At 41.5% G+C, this 21568-nt stretch overlaps 1 long non-coding RNA gene across 1 annotated transcript in view; it reads left to right on the forward strand.

Moving 5' to 3' along the window:
* LOC146822859 (uncharacterized) overlaps positions 1–21268 on the forward strand; it is a 53294-nt gene extending 32026 nt beyond the window's left edge. The window contains exons 2-3 of the long non-coding RNA XR_014961849.1: positions 11671–11924; positions 20075–21268. This is a non-coding gene — a long non-coding RNA (uncharacterized LOC146822859). The remainder of the gene's footprint in view (positions 1–11670; positions 11925–20074) is intronic.
* The last annotated feature ends 300 nt before the right edge of the window (positions 21269–21568 follow it).

Genomic DNA, 21568 nt, shown 5'->3' on the forward strand with positions numbered 1-21568 from the left:
AGAGCACAGGAGGACCACTTCTTTATCTGCACCACCCTTGGCTCCTGGAGACCCTTACCTAGCTACCTCACCCAAGCCCTACCTCGTCAGCTTGCCAAATATCACAGAATCTGTAACAAGATAGTGAGCGTCAGGGAGCAGTCTATGCCAACTTTTTTGTAAATGTGGTGGACCACTGCATTTTTTTCTGCATTCACGTTCTGAGCTACTCTTTTTGTTCGCCCCTGTTGTTGAAAAGCAATAAAAAATAGTGCAAAAAGTTAGAAAAAGTAATAAACCAGAAAAAAAACGAAAGTTCTTTTTAGAACTGCCTATATTGGTTAAAAATAGATAAACTACATTATATGTTTGTTAATGTCTGTGTCTGGTGGTGTGTGTGATATAGTATGTGGTTATGTATGTGTGTATGTGTCTGAATGAGTGTGTGGGAGTATGGCTGTGTGGATCTAGTCATGTGTGTGTCTATGTTTGAATGTTAGGGAATGTCTGTTGATGTGAGAGAATGTGTGTATTTGCATCTGTGTGTGTCAGAGTGTGTAGTTGGATATGTGTGTATATGTCTGATTGAGTGTGGTCGGGTTTGTGTGCATGTGTTTGAGTGAAGAGGGAGGGTATAGGTGTGTGGGGCTAGTTGTGTGTGTCTGTTAGGGAATGGCACTGGACATGTGTGTATGTCCGTGAATGGGTGTGTATGTGACAGAGTGTGTGGCTGTGTATGTCTGAGAGAGGGGTATGTAAGTCTAGTTGTGCATGTCTGTGTGTGTGAGGGAATGTCTGTGTGAATGTGAGTACCTGCATGTCTGGGTGAGTGTGTGTGACTGTATGTTGATGTGTATATGTGAATATGTGTGACATATTGTGTGGGGGTGAGGGTATGTATCTGACTGAGTAGGTTAGGGTATGTGTGTGTGGATTAAGTTGTTCATTTGTGTGTGTGTGAGTGGGAGGGAATGGCTGAGTATGTGTGTGTGTGGGTGTGTCTGTGGTAGTGTACATGTGTTTATGTGTGACTGAGTGGGTGTGTGTGTATGTGTCTGACAGTATGTGAGGGTGTGTGTGTGTCTAGTTTTGTGTGTGTATGAGTATGAGGTAATATCTGTGGATATGTGAGTACATGCATGTATCATTGTGTGGGGAAGAGTGTATGGTTGTGTATGTATGTATATCAATCAGTGTGTTGGGATGTGTATGTGTCTTACTAAGTGGGTGAGGGTATGTTTTTGGGCCTAGTTGTATATTTCTGTGTGTGCAATGGAATGTCAGTGTACGTGTGAATACATGCATGTCTGAGAGTATGTATGAATGAGTGTGTATTTGTTTATATGTGTGCTTGAGTGTGTGAGGGGGTATGCTGTATGTGTCTGACCTAGGGCCTGATTTAGATCTTGGCAGGACTCCTGTGATCCCTCTGTGGCAGTGTTTACAAGTACTCTGTTGAGCTGACAGATTTCCACCCGCCGTATTTAGATGTGGGCTTGCTGATCATCCGTCCTCATTATTGGAGTATTTTCCGTCACATAAGCGGCTCACCACAGTTGACGCGGCAGACTCCTCTGCTGGCTAACATTACTCCATCACTATCAGAGTTGCAGGATTATGCCACGCTTATTTAGATTTCACAGATGTGCTTGTGTTGTCCTAGCGGCAGATTGCCGATGGGGGGATTCCGTCGCAGGACACGTTCAACATTGTACTATTGCTGTGGCTTATGGATAGATGCTAGCATCACACACCTGATGTGTTTTTGGCTAATTGTATTCACCTGCGTATCCCACTATAAAATACATTCCATTTTAGACCATGATCCTTTGCCATTCCACTGTAGCAGAACATTGTTAAGAAGAACCTTTTTCAATGAAGTCAGGATTTTGTTTATTATTTTTTCTTCTTTCAGATTTATATTCTTGTGGGTTAAAACATGTATTTAAGTTTATATTTTGATAACAGCAGGGAGAAGAAATCCCTGTTTTACTGAGAGAGAATTGTCAGTCATGCTGGATGAAATATTGAGAGTAGAGCCACAAGTACAAAATACAGCTATATATCAAAAAAGGCAAATGTGGGCCTGAGTAGTTGACAGAGTGAATGCTGTAGCAAGCAATCTATGTACACATGAGGAAATTAGGTAGAGGTGGGACAAGCTACAGGGAAAAGTGCATTCCCTGGCCTACAAGCATCACCTGGAGACCCAGAGGACTGGCGGTTCTCCAGCCTCCCTTACAACTATTTCCCTGGGAGGAGAAGGTCTTGCAGATCCTACATCCTGAAGGCTTGACAGGAATCCCTGGTGGAGTGGAGACTGGTAAATTATACTTTTGAATGTGTCACTAAACTTACATTTCGTTTTTGCTGTTTATTTTTACTGCATACTTTTTACTAGGTATGTACAACTTACAATTTTGCAGGTGTTGCTAATGCTGAGGTGAAATGACTACAACTACCATGAAGCCTTTCATTTGTTTTGGCAAAATAATATTGCGATGTTATTTTGATCATTCTCTCTTTCCTTTCAGATTTCACTTATGCTAATGTATTATGTATTTATCAATCTCTATTTATTGCAATGTTTTGAAATGTTTTGGTTTGAAATTACTATGTTGACATTTTGTTGTTATGTCATTGAATTCATGTTATTTAGTTCACAAATCAAAGTTTGTTGACTTAAAAAGTGTAATGTATAATAATTTTATATGCTGAATATACGTTGTTTATTTAATAAATCTACTTCGCAATTTTCATATGATGACTAATGCTACTCATCCTTCTAAGTAGTCTATTTTTTAAAATTGTAGTCTGCTAGGCCTTGGAATTGTTTCCTCGACATTTCTCCTTTTTACTGTGCTGTGTTGAATGTGTGGTATATATTACGTATTCTTTCTAAGGTTTATTTTAATTTCTGGATATCATTTTACCTGCATTTCTTGAAGTAGTTTTGAGTGTAAAATAAACTGGTTTTGTAATTTCTTAAAATGGTACTGAAAGGTACAATAATCAAAATATTTTTATTTTGCCTTTTAGATTGCAACATTTGTTGCTTCAAACTTATTTGATGTATAATCCAGACTAAAAAAATGTATATTTTCGTTTAATTTAATATGGATCCAACACCCAAAGTACATGGACAACCATCTGCCACTGCTACTGATGATACCTCCACTCCAGACCGGGAACAAGCCTTTAGTGAAGAATCCACTTCTGCAAGTCTGGATGATGAAAAGCAGGCTGGTCCATCTGGTCTGCCTGGGCAGACAGCTCCAGTGAGCCCAATTCGGCCCACACCTACATCTCCCAACCCACCTGTTACCACACCTCAGCCTCTGGATACCTCCACTTCCTGCGTCCAAAGCAACATCACCCCAATCTTGTGCCCCCCGATCCTGGATACTGCTGATTCAACACCACCACCATCTTCAGTGAAGTCAGGACTCATGGGATGGGGCACACTGGATCAAGGACACAGGGTAGTGGGGGTAGGGTACGTGAGAGAGAATCGGTAGGCCAGCAAAGTGAGGCAACTGGGGTCATTGTCACCCAAGCCACCATCGACCAAGTCTTGGGATCCCTCTATCAGTCCCAAGACATGATGGGCCAGATCCTTACAGAGCTCCAGGGGATGATGCAGTTGCACAGGGAGCACAATGTTCAGATGGAAAATCTCAACTCCAATTTGGGCTCCCTGACTGTGGTGCTGCATGATTATTTTACCCATATTTGCAGGGCTTTCCAGCAACATCTTACCCATTCTGTGGTCCAACAACATCTGGGCCTAAAACATCTGCCTCAGCCACAGAAGGGGAGGCCCTGCCATAAGAGGAAACACCTGCGGCCACCTCAGTCCCTGCAACTATGGATCCACCAGTCAACCATAAAAGGGGACGATCATACGGACCAGCAGGAGAGGATGGCAAGACCTCATTCACCACCAGCAAGAAACGTAGAACCCAATTTCATCCAGTGTGTGACTAGCATTCACTCTGTGGACGTTTTTCTGGACACATCTACCTTTTTGATGCCAGCTGTATTTTGTACATTGGATTTCAAACAATTTTGTCTCTTCAATGCTAGTTTCAGTTGTCATGTGCCCGAGTTAGGCCCCATAGGAATTAGTGCCATTTGTACATGCACACGGTCTTTCCTAATGTTGCCATCTCTTTGCCACATCAAGCTTTGGCACACATTTGCATTTGTGACTGTTGGACCAGTTTCATGGACACGCTGGCCTTGCCAACACGGAACACTTCGTGAGCACACTATCACACTACCTTGACATTAGGGACATGGCCCTCATGTGCCTGACACAAATGTGTTTGTTATTACGTCCATGTGGCAACACAGCTATCTGTGAAAATCAAACAATGGCAGGAAACCATTTTCTACATATAAAGTTTTGTTTCCTGACATAATCAGAGGAGACACTTCTGCTGATTTGTTTGATTTTCCCCTTTTTTTGTCATCTTGATTTTCTTCTTAATTTCTTATGTTGAATTAAAACAAAAATTACTAAACAAAGACTGGTGTTATATTTATTTTTTCAATTTGTTCAATTATTTTTTTTGATCATGCAATTTAAAAAGGCAAAGTTAATAAGATTGTTTATTCATAAATACATTTCATGTAGATAATGCTTTTCACATTTTTGAAAAATTGGAAAAATAACAAATCAAAAAGTATTATTTTATTAAATTGGAAAAAAGAATTTAATTTTCATACTTTTTCTAATACATTATAACCCATGCATAATCCAAATACTATATGCTATATGAACATTTAGGGGGATAGTCACAAGAACGTGTGATAACTACCGCAAGAGTAGCGTAATGCAACTTCCAATATCGCAGCCCATCGCAGGAAAATAACCCTGTGTCAACGTGGAATTCACAACAAGGCGGTACCATGCAATAGTCCGCCGACACAGCGGAAAATGTCCGCGATACAACCACCACGACGGAGATAAAAACACCAACCTCAACACCAAAAAACACGCGATGGGCCAAAGCGCGATGATGAAATCAACGATAAGCAGCGCCAGGCCTGCAACACACACCTGGCAGGCTGAAAAAATCCCCATAAAAGTAGAAAAAACACCCACACCCAAACTGGCCTACACCCAAGCACCATGGAGGCAGCCGGAGCAGGCGCAGAGGACGAGCGCAACCCCACAAGCACCCCGGACGACTAGCCCGGGACATCGGGGACAGGGAAGGGCAAGGACAAGAAGACGAGAAAGACTAAGTTCAGTCTGCAGGCGAACAGGATCATAGTCAATGAGGTGATGGAACACCATCAACAACTCTTGGTCACCTCCAACGTGTCATTGGGCACCAAAAACTGGAATATGGCGGGACATCGTCGACAAGGTGAATGCCGTCGGAGAGCACAAGCGGACAATGGACGCGGTCAAGAGCCGATGGAATGATATCAAGCGGAAGACCAAGGAGAAACTCTCTGCCAACCAGAAGGCAGCAATGCAGACCGGAGGAGGGGGCCCAGCGCCACAGCTGGAGCTGGATGACATGGAGGAGCTGGTGTCAACAGTCGTCAGTGTGGATACTGTGGCCGGAGTCGGGGGACCGGACACTGCTCGACAGGACACAACACAACCGCAAGAGGGTGAGTGACCACCAGGTACTGGGGGGATGGGTGGAGATGGCCATGATGGCACACATATACAATCAAGCAGGGCACAGTACACACCCACAATGACCCTGGCTCCTCGTACAGACCCACAGACTGTCACAATGTACAATGCCATGCTGTCAGAATGTCAACCTGTACCATGCAGCTACATACATGTAAACACATTGTAATACACCATCTCCCCTTCACATTGCAGGGGCATCGTCAACACCTCCTGCAGAGCAGTCCCAGCCACTCTTCACTGATGACGAGGAGGACACCACCAGCATCGGCGCACAAGCCCTCCTAGACATCATTGACCTCATCCGCGACTCACCTCCAGGTGTTTTTATCACAGTTCTGTCTGATCTTTGAGAATGTTGAGGTGTTATGTTGTCGCGACTTTTCGCACAGGAACTCCCATTCTGCATCTCATTAGCTATAGTTGCGCGGGTCCTCTGTGGCGATGTTTTTTGCGGCTGCTATCACGGGTAAACTGGTGCTGTGGGCTGTTAACACCAGCTTGTGAATGGGGCAATGGATTTATCGCAACTTTGGCTGCGATAAAGTGCCATTGACTCGGCGATAGTTTCTTGTGAATATGCCCCTTACAATTCTAGACCTTCCCATAATGTAATATCAGGATATAATTACAAAAAACCAGATTGATTATCCAAACTATTACTGATGTATGCTATCAGCTGGAGCTAGATCTTCTGCCTCACAATAGGAATCCCATATCAATGACACCACTGGTGAAAACAATGGCAGTACTCCATTTTGTGGGCACAGTATCATTCAATACACTGTTGCAGCATGAGGTGGAATGTCAAAACCAACTATCATCATTGTGCTACAAGAATGTCTTTCTTCAATGATGAGACACATCAACAGCTTCATCCAGTTACAAAAAATGAGGATTTTGCCCATGAGAATGGAGATTTTCATGCTTTGGGTCTCCTACCGCATGTGTTTGGAAGAATTGATGGGATACATGTTGCCTTAATGGCAATATTCAGCAGAAAACAAGTCTAATGCAATCTTAAAAACTTCAGTACAATCACTGTGCAAGTTGTGTTTGTAGTGTGTGTGTGTCTTTCACAGGATCAACCCATGTTCCTGTAACTGAATTACTAGCAGTTATTTTACGGTGGAGTTTAGTGTGAATCTCACCCATGTCTAAATAGACCTGCACATCTAGGAATTCCACACTTACATCGCTAATTTGAGCTGTGAAATTGAGATTTAACTCACTATTGTTGATAGAGGATACAAATGCTTCTGCTTCCTCTTTAGTGCCCTTCCATATCACAAATACATCATCGATGTATCTCCACCAATGAATGACATGGGTGTCCCAAGTTGATTTATGTAGCATCATGAGTAGATGCTCCTCCCACCATCCCACATGAAGACATGCGTAACTCGGGGAGAAATATACCCCCATGGCCATACCCCTTAATTGTTGGTACACATCCCTGTTGAAAAGGAAAAAAAATGTTCATGAGGCAAAGTTCAATCATAGTGATGATCATCTGATTGTGTTCATAGAAATGGATGGATCTTTGGTTGAGGTAATGTTGGGCAGCAGTGATCCCATCCCTGTGGTGGATACTGGTGTAAAAGGATGTTATATCCATCACCAAGAAAAGGTAACCTTGATCCCATTTAACCTCTTTGATCTTACTGATGAAATGGCTGGTGTCTTTAATAAAGGAAGGTAGACTGGCTACAAAATCCTGTAAGAAATAGTCTACAAACTTTGACATGGGTTCCAGTAGACTTTTCCTGGCCGAAATGATTGGTCTACCAGGGATGGGCATGATGTTTTTGTGGACATTCGCAAGAAAGTAAAGGACTGGCGTTATGGGGTGATTGTTCTTTAAAAAATGTACTTCATTTTTTGTTAGAAGCCCCGTTCGTTTCTACTGATGTAAATGTTGAAATACAGTCTCTTACTTTGCGTAAAGCCTGCACTGACGTTTTTCTGTAACAGGCCAGATCTTCCAAATGTCTATTAGTTTCTTCTAGGTATAGTTGTCTAGGCCAAAGGACGATATTTCTGCCCTTATAGGCCTTGTTGATGATGATTTCATGATTGACACCTAGCTTTTTCATCAGCTTGAGGTATTGCAGATGACGGAATTTGTTGCGTTGTGTTTTTTGATTGATAGTCATATTGAGTCTTTTCAAATCATCCACCACAATATCGCTGAAAACATCTATAGCGTCCTTTGGCATCTTGGAACAAACGTGGACCTAGGACGAAAGGGACTACTAGCTGCTTAATTGATGTTGATACCAGCTGCAGACAGATCTTGTTGGGTGGAGTTTGTGGAGTCGTGATCATTCATAGCTAGGGCATGCAGAGTCCTGAGTGTGGTAATGTTGGTGGCCTGTAAATTTGTCTCACTCTCACTTATATTGGTGTCATCTTTGAAAGTAGTTGTCGCATCCTTGAGTCGATGAAATATGATCAATTTTAATTTTCGAATAAATTTAAATACATCAACACTCGATTGATTTTATAGAAAGTTACTCTCTGGACAGTAAGTGAGTCCCAAAGAGAGTAATTGCCATTCTGCTGTTGTTAAGGCAGTGTCCGATAGGTTGATCACAGTATTATCATTGGATCCAATTAAGTTCTCCACTTCTTGGCCTGTGTCCCCCTATTTGAATTGCTATTTGTGTTTCCTCCTCCTCTCCCACCACTGTTGGTTCCTCCTTAGCCTAGTTTTGTTTGGGGATTCCGAGGACGTAAAGTCTGTCACCAGTACTGGCATAAAAAATTGAATTCCTCTGCAGGTGTGAGGTTAGTAATACCTATCTCTTGTATGGTCGATGTCTGTGCCCTGCTCTCTTCAGAGTCACTGTTGCTTGTCATGGAGCTCACCTCAGACTCAGAAGTCACCATCATATTGCCAGATAGATAGATATGTACAGTTTACAGTTGAAATTAAAAAAATTAACATTGTGTTAATTTACAAAAACGAAAAAAAAATGAATAATGTAAAATTGCATATATAAATATATATATAAATAAAATATATATATACCACTGTACACCTCAATTCGGCATGAAGATGGGATCAAAGCCTGTGAATCCTTTCTTCGATCAAGATCATTGAATGTACTCCAACAGACCAATATGCTAGTAGAAATGCTACGCTTCTGTCTCATGAATAACATCTTCAGTTTTTACAAGAAATACTATAAGCAAAGCAAAGGTACAGCAATGGGGACTTCCTTTGCGCCCACATATGCAAATCTCACCATAGGCATGTGGGAGGCAGAACAAATTTGGTCAGAAAAAAACAAACAGATGATGGAGCACATTATACTTTGGGTACGTTATATAGACGACCTGTTTCTAATATGGGATGGAAACACAGAGGATCTGACCATCTTCCTCAAGGGCCTCAATAACAACAGCTTTCAACTTCAATTCACGTACAATATCAGTAAAGTAACGATTGGTTACCTGGACATTCATGCCTACATAAAAAAAACAGAAGATCTGCACAACACTCTTCCGAAAATCTACTTCATGTAACAGCATTTTATCAGCTAATAGTGCACATTCTAAGTGTTTAAAATGGAGTGTCCCTTATGGAGAATTTTTAAGAGCACGAAAAAATTGCTCAGAAGAAGGGGAGTTTCTCTCACAACTTGATGAGATGTATCGGAGATTTCTAATCAGAGGATATCCTACAACAGTGTTAAACAATGCTAAATCAAGAACCTTACAAAAGAAAAGAGAAGCTTTACTACTACCAAAGAGAACAACTATGGAACAGGGTGAGAATCCAGACAGGAACAAAATGAGATACATCATGCACTTTAACTCATCTAGCAAAGCGATAAGGGATACACTCCAAGATCATTGGAAAATCCTAAGAAGAGATGACAACCTAAAGGAAATGACATCAGAGCATCTTAACATCACATATAAGAAGGCACCCTCTCTGGGAGATATTCTCACACATAGCCATCATCAAAGAAGTGATCTACGAGGCAGCAAAGCACAATGGCTAAAAGCAAAAGGATTCTTCAAATGCTCAAAGTGTAAAGCATGCCGTCATGGCATGAATCAACAGAAAACTGACATCATGTCTGGCAAACAAAAGATCATCAAAGAAAGAATCACCTGTGAAACCACGCACGTGGTCTATGCCTTAAAATGTGAATGCGCTAAGGAATACATAGGAAGCACCGTGAATAAATTAAAACTGTGCATTCCGCAACATCTAAGGGGCTATATGAACAAAGATTTTTCTTATGCAATCGCCAAACATATCTGGAATGTACATGGTGGCAACTTTGGTAATCTAAAATACTACGGAGTGGAACACATCCCTCAGAACATTAGGGGTGGAGATCGTGATCATTTACTAAGACAAGCAGAATCTAGATGGATCATCATAAAAGGAACAGAGATACCATGGGGTCTGAATGCGGATGCTGAACTGCACAATTTCCTATGATGAACATTTGGGACAATATAGTCGTATAGACAATGACCCATAGTTAAGAATGCTTTTGTGGCAAATATATATATATATTTTTATATATATCTTTGTAAATCAAGCCTTAAACCTATATAAATATTGTGGTATGGGCAACAGCTACACTATATGGGAGATGTCCACTGGAAAATCAAGGTATTCGGCTCTTGATGATGTCCTTACCAGGATGCATTTTTTGAATGATCGGAAGAATAGGTAAAACCCAGTAGAGATTTGGGGGATTTCCCAGGACTGGTCTGTCTGTGGCTATCTTTGACAAATTGTCATTTATTAGTTTAATTGACTGAGGTAATTTAAGAGGATGTGCGGCTTACAAAAAGGAGTATAAGAACAGTGGGATATAGTAGAATCTGGGAAGAGTGAGGTACTTTACCGAAGACATAGATTCTCTTTCCCTAATTATAGGAAAGGGTCAGGATCCGTAACTATTATTGGTCTACATCTCCCCTCTAATCCGGTACTTTACCAGGACCAGTTAATAACGATCTTTATCTTTTACACCTCCCCCTCTAATCCTAATGATAGGAAAGGGTCAGGATCTGTAACTATTATTGGTCTACATCTCCCCTCTAATTCGGTACTTTACCAGGACTAGATAACAACAATCTTTATCTTTTACATCCCCCTCTAATCTGGTACTTTACTAAGATTAAATAATAACGACCTTAATTTTAAATGACTTATCAACTTGTTTGTCATGATGGTTTTGTGTCAGACGTGACACTTACTCACTGTTTTAGCCCATGAAGACTATATATATATACACAGGCTAATCATGAGAGCAATCCAACTACTGGGTGTCCTTAACTGCTGTTATATCCACATACATATTAAAATGTCGTATGAATTTATAAAGTTCTGGATTCTAAGTAGATGATACATTTATATATGAGGCCACGCAGTTGCTGGGTGTTCTTAAACTGTTGTTGCAAAAATATATATTCAAATGCTGCATGAATCTACAATTCCTCTTTGACTTTGAAAGTACTTTAAAAGTCTATATATTAATTCATGCAGTTTAAAACGATCAAGTCTAAATCTGATGAAAACATTTTTTTTGTTCCCTTAATGACACATTTCATTTAAATTTTGGGATCTTGTTTTTTGTTAATTGGGGGCGGGTCAAACCAACCCCTTTTTAAACACCCTATACCCACTATCACATGACCCGGACGAAGGCCTCTGGCTGAAACGCATAGGTTGCCTTTTTTGTTTCCTGACGCACCCTGCATTTTGCATGTTTAAAACTTATGGAGAAATGATGAAGAAAAAAGCAAAATAAAAATGAAGTGAACAACTTGAACTTACCTGGATCTGGTGTTAATGTGCTGCCTTTCTGTGACCCTCTGAGACTTGGTGGTTATTGTCGAGGGTCTACACAGAAAATTTCTTTCCATACATAAATTAGTAAAAGCTATGCTGTTTGAATATTTAATAGGGTTTGTAATAGATTTCACTAAATTGTGTTTCATCAAAAAAACTAAAATAAAAAGTCACAATAAATTCCTTTTTTTTTGTGTCCATAAAGGTCAAAGCCCGTCAGAAGCAGGACATCTGGAAGGCCATTGCCAAGAAGGAGTGGATCCTGGGGGTCTACAAGCGGCACAGCATCTACTGCAGGAAGAGATGTGAAAGACCTACAACGCTGGACCAGGAAGTCAGCAGTCTAGCTTGGTCAGTCCAACAATCAAAGTGTGTGCGCCACACCCTGACCCACCTGATGACCTGCATACTTGTGGTTGCCTATCCCCAGTTAAAAGCCAGACAGCAGCATTGAAGGGGGTAAGGTTATCTTGTGTTATTCATTTTACTTAACTTTTTTTTGTTACAACAAAATATTTTGGAATCACCATTGAGGGTGACACATGACTAATGCACAAGAAGAGTTCTTGAAGGTGTAAGTTTTGCACAAGGTATATCATGCTGTGTTTTTTGTTAAAGAAATTGTTTAAAAATTATACCAATATTTTATGTAGTCATTTATTATTTATTTATGTATGTGTTTTATAGAGCGCAAACTTGACCCGTTAAGGTATCAGAGCGCTTTACAGAGAAACATAGGCATGTACAGAGTAGGCATGTCATCATCCAGATACGGATCGAGTAGAAGAGGGCAGGGTGCAGGATACATAAGGGAGATAGAGCACGTATTTACAGATTAAATATCCAAGTACTCAAGATGAGATAACATAATTATAGATTGCATTAATCAATGTTCGTGACAGGTCCCACATTTCTGCAGGGGTGAGGTGGATAATCCAAAAGGAGGCAGTAGCTGGCCGTAGATCAAGGCTGTAGTGGAGATAGAGGCACGTTTAAGTGAGAAATTTGCCCATAAGGAATGTTTTGGCATCCTTTCTTGAAGCGGGACAGAGAGGGGATTCTTCTGATATCAGGAGGGAGAGAGTTCCAAATTCTAGGAGCAGCCCCGGAGAAAGCGTGCGGGTTGGAGCAGGAGGTATCTGGCCGATCGGGAGTTTCTGATTCCTCCGGAGGTCACAATTTTGTGCGTGATGCATGCTACTTTGAGCTGTATTCTTGCCTCCAAGGGGAGCCAGTTGAGAGCTTTCAAGTGCGGGCAAATATGGTCGAATTTCCTCGTGCCGGCGAGTAGTCTGGCGGCCGCATTGAGGCAGGCTTTTGGAGGTGCCAGGGAGACCTTGGGTAGACCCGAGAGGGTAGAACAGCCATACTCCAGTCGAGATATGACAAGTGCTTGAACTGCCATTTTTAGGTCGGGAGCGTTGAGGAAGGGTTTCAATTTCCTTAGGTAGCTCAGGTGGAATCTGGCTGATTTGGCCATTGAGTTGTTGTGGTCACGCATGTTCAGGTTGCTATCGAGAGTGATTCCCAGGGATTTGGCCAAGTCCACAATGGTCGGTGGGCAATTCACGGCTGTGAAAGCCTTCATTCATGATTTAATCTCAGGGTTGGTATTGGGTGGGGCAATCAGGAGAAATTCAGTTTTCTTTGCGTTAAGTTTGAGTTGATCGGATGCGAGCCATTGGACGGTGTGTTCCAAAGCATCGTTCAGGGAGAGGATGTCTTCCAGAGATGAAGTTTTGATGTAGATCTGAGTGTCATCAGCGTACATATGATAGGAGATATTAGCAGTGCGTAGAACTTCGGTAAGCGGTTCCAGGTAAGGGTTGAAGAGGGTGGGGGACAATGTTGAACCTTGCAGAACTCCAACCGTGACCGGGGATGGTGACGATAGGATGCCGTTGACGAGGAATCTCTGGGACCGGTTTTGGAGGTAGGATCTGAACCATTCTAGAACAGTGCCATCCAAGCCCATCCTGAGTTGAGGCGTTTGAGTAGTTTTACATGGTTGACCGTGTCGAAGGCCGAGGATAGGTCCAGGACGATGAGGAGACAAGTTTTGCCTTGGTCGAGAGCTTGGAGAGTGTCATCCACGATGTGGAGCATAGTGGTTTCAGTACTGTACCCTGGTCTGAATCCAGATTGGAAGTCGTCGAGTAGGTGGAAGTTGTTGATGTGTTGACTTAGCTGCTGCTGCACACATTTCTCCATCACTTTGGCTAAGAGAGAAATGTTGGAGATGGGTCTGAAGTTGTCAGGGGAGGCTGTATCCAGCGACGGCTTTTTCAGAATGGGAAGGACTTGACCGGCTTTTAGAGGGTCTGGCAAAGTTCTCTGCCGTAGAGAGGTGTTAATTATTGTAGTCCAGCTAGGAATAATGGATTGGGCGATGGCAGCTAGGCAGTTGGAAGGGAGCGGGTCATTAAAATGGTTATTGGGTTTTAGGGAGGACAGGATTTTGGACACTGAGTCGTCGTCGTAGAGTTTGAAGTAAGACCAGTGAGCATGGTTTTTGGGTGAAGCCTGTAGGGGTGACATGGCTGGAGGAAGCAGGTCAAGAGGTGTTTGAGGGAATGTGATGGCTTTGAGTTCGTTTCCAAGGGCTGAGATTTTATCAGCGAAGAAGGAGGAGAATTCCTCTGAGGATATAAGAGACTTAGGGGTTTCTTTTGAAGTTTTGGCCAGTTTATTGGATTGGTTTTTGACCAGTTCGAAGAGATTGTGCGGTCTGTTCTTGGACTTCTCTAGTGCAGATCTGAAAAACTCTTTTTTTGACTTGAGTATGTTCCTGTTGTAGGTATTTCTGGTCTGGCGGAGAAGTTTTAGATGTGCCGTGGAGGGGTGTTGCCTCCAGGATCTTTCAACTTGTCGGAGGGTTCTCCTCTCGTTGTTAAGGGATCCGGTGAACCAGGGGGTTCTGTCTTTGATTTGGGTTCTTTTAAGCTTTAGAGGGGCAAGGTCGTCCAGGATGTTCGAGATGGTTGCAGAGTATTGATCGTTGAGGCCGCTAACAGATGTGATATGTGGGGAGAGAGATCTGATTTGCAGCGTGCCTCGATTTCCCTGTAGTCCAGATTCAGAGTGTCTCTGACACAGCGTTTCAGAATCATCGGTTGCGGTGCCCCGGACTTGTGGGTGTCAGGTAGGAGGAAGGTGATGGCGTGATGGTCAGACCAGTCGCATGGGTCTATAGAGATAATATTGACTGTTGATTCTTTGGAGATAATCCGATCCGGAGTGGCCCCTTTTGCGTGAGTTGGTAGTGAGCAGGCTTGGGTCAGGGCTTGATCGGCCAGGAGGTCCTTGATGGCGTTGATATGAGAATCCTTAGGATCGTTCCAGTGCAGGTTAAAGTCACCTAGGAAATATCATTGGCATTATTGGAACATCTAGCTGTGATGATTTTCAGGAGATGGTCAGTGAAGGAGTCGTTCATGCCTGGGGGCTGGTATAAGATGTGCGGGTTGCACAGCGGGTGGAGTTGCTGATAATAGCGAGGGTGGGGTATTCGCGGGATTCGGTGGTGTCCGCCAGAAGTTCCGAGACCAGAAGGTTAGAGCGGTAGATGCAGGCGATGCCTCCTCCTTTCTTGTTAGATTGTCTGTCTAACCTTGTGATGTTGTAGTTGGGAGGGACAAGGAGGTCCAGGTATGGAGATGAGGATTCGTTGAGCCTTGATTCCGTGAGGATCGCTAAGTCGAACTTTTTGAGAGGGATAAGATCAGCAATATCCGCAGCATGCTTAGCTGCAGACCGGCAATTAATTAAAAGACCAGATAGAGAAGATTTGGAAGAGGTTCGGGAGTCTGGGTGGACAGTCGAACAGGTGCTAGATTACTCTTGAACATAGTTCTGTTGCGGAGGGTAGCTGGTCTGTTGGGGTTGATAGTGACCATGCAGATGGCGTGTTCAGCCTTTGCATCTAAGGGATGAAGGATAGCTGGGGTGGAGTTGTAGTCTTGGAGGATGGCAAGGATTTCCCTTACAGTGACATTTAGTGGGCTTGGAGTGGCAGAGGAGGGGTTGTAGGAATATATATATATATATATTATCTACTGGCGGTCGCCAGTAGATAGTTATAGTTACAACCTAGTTTCCATAGGAAATCTCAAAATTCTATTTTGAATAACTTTGGCGCCGGTTGACGAATCCTCGCGAAATTTTCAAAACAAATGGGGCGCTCCGTTCAGCTCCTACCCTGAAAGGCTCGGGGTGATTCGTCAAGCGGGGGCCGAGAAAAAGGGGGGGTCCCAAAACGCGTTTTCCCCATGCATTTTTCCATAGGACCTTTAGTCGCAGCTACAGCCCGAACGGCTGAACAGAATTACGTGAAATTTGGCAGTGAGGTAGCCATAAGGTCAAGGAAGTGCCTTTTGCAGGTCTGGTGTAAATCTGTTCAGTATTTCCTGAGAAAATAGCCTTTAAAAGCATATCAATATCTATACGCACGGTGCGCGCACCCTGCCGTGCGCGAGCGCAATTCTGATTGGTTGTTAGATGTCGGTAAACATTCGAATCGGTCAAAACCAGGAAGTGTCGGCGCGCACGGTGAAAAACCTTAAAAAAAAAAAATTAATAAATACATAACTTAGTATTTAAAAAAACGTACAAATTCACTGAAAAAACCATACGTTTCACACATGTTATAGTTACGAATTAGCATTTAAAAAACCTTGCAAATTCACTTAAAAATCCATAGGTTTCACACATGTTATAGTTAGCTGGACATTTCACTCGTAAAAAACCAATGAAATTCCCCCGTTATAGTTAGTGTAGGCAACTATAACTCACGCGACCGCAATCCTCTGCTGATGACGTCAGATATTACATCACTGATGACATATGTGTCTTTATGAAAAATAAATATTTGTAATATATGTATAGCTAAAGATTAATGGAAGAAGACATGGGTAAATAAGTGTCTAAATACAGTGATGTAATATCTGACGTCATCAGCAGAGGATTGCGGTCGCGTGAGTTATAGTTGCCTGCACTAACTATAACGGGGGAATTTCATTGGTTTTTTACGAGTGAAATGTCCAGCTAACTATAACATGTGTGAAACCTATGGTTTTTTAAGTGAATTTGCAAGGTTTTTTAAATGCTAATTCGTAACTATAACGTGTGTGAAACCTATAGTTTTTTCAGTGAATATATATATATATATATTACCTACTGGCGGTCGCCAGTAGGTAGTTATAGTTAGGACCACGTTTCCATAGGAAATCCGCAACATTCTATTTTGAATAACTTTGGCGCCGGTCGACGAATCCTCGCGAATTTTTCAAAATAGGTGGGGCGCTACGCTCCGCTCCTACCCTGAAAGTCTCGGGGGGATTCGTCAAGCGGGGGCTGAGATAAAAAGGGGGTCCCAAAACACGTTTTTCCCATGCATTTTTCCATAGGACCTTTAGACAGGGCTACAGCCCGAACGGCTGAACAGAATTACTTGAAATTTGGCAGAGAGGTAGTCCTCAGGTCAAGGAAGTGCCTTTTGTAGGTTTGGTGTAAATCTGTTCAGTAGATTCTGAGAAAATAGCCTTTAAATCAATATATATATCTGAGCCAGCTTACGGTGCGCTTACGGTACGCTTATCGTACGCGTACGGTGGCGTGCGCGAGCGCGATTCTGATTGGCTTTTAGATCTTAGTAAACATTCGAATCGGCCGAAACCAGGAAGCGGCGGCCGCCATTTTCTCTCTCGCACTGAGAGTGATGATGAAAATACAAAGCACAAAAACATGTAAAGGGGCTGTTTAGACAGCTCCCACACACATAGCCATGTTGAGGGAGTCCCCAAAGATCCCCCAAGGCCAAAAACGGATTTTTTTTTTTTTCGCTATTTTCGCCGATTACGCTTACCGTACGCGTACGGTAAAAAATTATATAAAAAAAAAAATTATCCACACTCTCCCCACCCCGTGTGCAATTTGTGGCCGAATGCCACCAATTGTGCATGGCTTATAACAGATCAGATAAACTATAATATTTAAAAAAAAAAAAAAAATAAATAAATTATCCACACTCTGTCCACCCCGTGTGCAAATGGTGCCCGAAGGGCACCATTTGTGCATGGCTTATAAAAATTACGAAAAATTAAAATATTACCTTTCAAAACGAAGTGCATCATACGTCCTCCATGTGCGCACGGTGCGCGAAGCGCATCGTGCGTACATGGCCCATCTAGCGTAACGTGGGCACGCGGTGCGCGTAGCGCACCGCGTGCCCACCGTGCGTGCACGGCACTAACTGCGTAAAGTGCGCGCACCGCGTGCTTACTGTGCGCGCACGGTGCGCGAAGCGCACCGTGCGCGCACGGAACGAACTGCGTTAAGTGGGCGCGCACGCCACGAATGGCGTAAAGTAACTTAGCATTTAAAAAACCGTACAAATTCACTGAAAAAACCATAGGTTTCACACACGTTATAGTTAGGAATTCGCATTTAAAAAACCTTGCAAATTCACTGAAAAAACCATAGGTTTTACACATGTTATAGTTAGCGGAAATTTTACTGATAAAAAACCAATGAAATTCCCCCGTTATAGTTAGTGCAGGCAACTATAACTCACGCGACCGCAATCTTCTGCTGATGACATATGTGTCTTTATGAAAAAAAAATATTTGTAATATATGTATAGCTAAAAATGTATGGAAGAAGACATGGGCAAATAAGTGTCTAAGTACAGTATTAGCATCAGCAGAGGATTGCGGTCGCGTGAGTTATAGTTGCCTGCACTAACTATAACGGGGGAATTTCATTGGTTTTTTATCAGTAAAATTTCCGCTAACTATAACATGTGTAAAACCTATGGTTTTTTCAGTGAATTTGCAAGGTTTTTTAAATGCTAATTCCTAACTATAACGTGTGTGAAACCTATGGTTTTTTCAGTGAATATATATATATATATATATATAATTAATATATTTTAGATCACGTACAAAGGACTGTTTTGAGCAGACCAATGCCTGCCTGAAATTATTTACACATGATTTTGTTTACATTTATGAGGGAGAGTTGTAACAAACAAGCCATAACTTTTATTTGTGTCACAATTTTCAAGGATGTTATGTTTCCCTTAGTTCAAGTGACATAGCATGAAAAGCACTTATGATACAGTCGATGTTCCAAACTTCTGATTTGTGAGGTAGTATTAATAACAAAACATATTTAACATGTGAGCCAAAATGACTGGAAATATAAGATTGAATGGGTAAACTTCTGATTGAAAACATTATAAAAATGTATTTTTTATGATAAATTGTAATGCATGTTAAAAAAGACAATTTTTCATGACATCTTACTCATTCCCATGTGTGCATGTAAGCTGGTCTGTTTGTTGGAAAATTAATTCAGTGGGCATATCATTTTTAAACAAACAGACAGGAATCTGAACACATTAGTGACAGAGAAAGACATAGCAATAAACATCATGTTCATGTGCTTTGTTATGTCCAAATGAAAAAGCAATAATAAACAGAAATTGGATATTTAATGTTTTTTGGACCTGGAACATTCCTTCAACAATCTAACACATATTTTGTCCAACAAATGCCAAGGGCAATATATTAAAATGCACTTGGTATTTATCATATGGAAGTTCCGTCACATATATTTTGTAGTATCCCATCGACAAAACTCAAGTGCAGTGCAAACAATTACTAATTTTAAACATAATGAAACAAAGTGAATAATTCATTTATGAATTGCATTTTAAATGTAATTGTTTTAAATATGTACAAAGTATTGTTTTTTAACATTTACTGTAATGTTGTACCAATTTCTGAATAAAATGAAAGGCAGAATAATTTTTAAAAAATATTTTTCACAATTTTCAATGATTACACTAGTAATCAAGATATTTTATATCAGCATTTTAATTTTTTTAATCTGTACTAAAGTGGATTAGAAGTGTATCTAGCTCTATGTGTCTTCTTATGCGGTTGTAGTGTTTTGAAACTAAAAATTATAAGAAAAATTGGGATTTCTTCAACAGCAGAAGTAATACATAGGGATAATACATTCATGAGCAACTCAAGTACTGAATTAATACAATTTAATTTTCTACATTTTAAAAATACTTAAGAGGAGTCATCAGTTTTACCATTGTGACATGGCCCGAAATAGTAAACAGGTTTTCAGTTTAGATAAATATTGGTACAGCATTATAGTAAATATTAACAAACGATTCATATATTTTTTTAAATATTAAATTTAAATTCTGCCTTCTTTGCCTTGTACACACAATGAACAAAGGGATGACTGTTTCTTCTTAAACTTTTTGCAACATAAGTTCACTAGTCAAAACAATAAGACAGAACCATTTAGAAGTGTAAAACAGTTCCTGGAGAGATTTGTTAATGGTTTTTGAAAAAGTTAAAAAAAAGGTAGGATCAATAATAGGAAATTACAAAAGTGTGACCAAATGGTTTCTGAAGATGCCATCCACATGCAGGAGGTGAAGATTTACATAAACCAAATTTCAAAAGGATTGAAGCAGGTAAAATATGTACATTTTGAAAATGTTTTGAGAAAAAACTTCAAGATCAGTTATGTTTACACAAATACAATAAAACTATTGTATATGTCTTTTTTTCACTGTGTTTCAGGTGGTGAAACATCTGGCACCGATGGACACAGTGGCACAGAGGATGAGAGGACTGGAACAAAGGACACCACGTCGTCGTCTTCTCCACATGTGATCAGTCCCTAGTGGTGGTGGACCCTACCGGAACTGTACCAACATCATCCTTGTTCACCACTGAGAGACACATCTCCACCCTCCCTCTTGCTCTCCCCTTAGTTGACCAAACCCACCCCCCTAAAAGGGCTGGGCTATCCTTCCCACAGGCACCTCACCTCACCCCCTGCCCTTGCTGAGTGAGGAGGCTATTGACCTCTTACGCAGTATCTCTGTAGTCCAGACTGTGATAGTGAATGGCATGCATGGACTATTCTGCCAAATGCAACAAGTGGATACCATTCACAATAGTCGCCTCCTCACTCACAGCAGCCTACCAACCAGCCTAACCTTCTGTCCCAATTCAGGTCCCTTCCTCAACCCCAATCCAAAATTCTACCCGAATACCAAGCACACTCACTTCTTTGCAGCCACCCACTGCAACAGTCATAAGCAGCACAATGGCACACACACACACACACACACACATAAACACAAAGAAACACACAAACAACATACACACACTATTGAGACTACACTCACAGGCACCACAAGCACAACATCCAGAACCACCACCATACCCACAACCACCACACACACACAACCAGCACCACACCCACAACCACCACAACCACCACTACATCCACCACCACGAGCACACCCACAAGCTCCACCACCACACCCACAACCACCAGCACACCAGAAGCACTACATTTACAAGCACACTCACAAGCACCACCACCACACCCACAACCAGCACAACCACAAGAAGCCCACACTCATCAAAAGCAACACGCTCAGACAAAAACACGCCTACACACAAAACAACACCAACCAAAAGAAAACACACTCATCAGAATCTCAAATCCCAGCCAAGAACACACATCCAAACATACACAACAAACACAAGACTTACATGTAACTGCCAAACATACAGGCACAACTACATCACCCACTCCACTTCCTTCTACCTCCCAAACCCATTCCTCTACCACCCTTCCTACCTTTTCTCCTCCTTCCAATTTTAATTTTATCTGTTCTTGACCCCTTCCAAACCTAAACTCACCCCTCCCATGAAAAAACATTGAGGTTCCTGCTCTATGCTCAATAGTTGCCCCTTCCCTAGGAGGTTACCCTGTGGACTATGTTTAGGAGGCAAGTTATGGGCAACAAAGACACAGGCTGTTATTGTGGGAAGCCGTTTTGTTGTTCTTATTTATTTTTGTTTGAATAAAAGTTAATGAGAGAAGTATCTCATGTATGAATAAAAAATTGACTTTTACAAAGCTTGTCCTAACATTATTATTCATTTACAATTCATTGATTATTGAATATGTTAATAATGAAAATGTAAAAAAACATCTTCTTACTTATATTCTTGAAATAAATTTTTCAAAAATGTAATTACATATTTGTAATATCC

The sequence above is a fragment of the Triturus cristatus genome, chromosome 5_2 (genome assembly GCF_964204655.1).
Source record: "Triturus cristatus chromosome 5_2, aTriCri1.1, whole genome shotgun sequence".
Classification (NCBI taxonomy): Eukaryota; Metazoa; Chordata; class Amphibia; order Caudata; family Salamandridae; genus Triturus; species Triturus cristatus.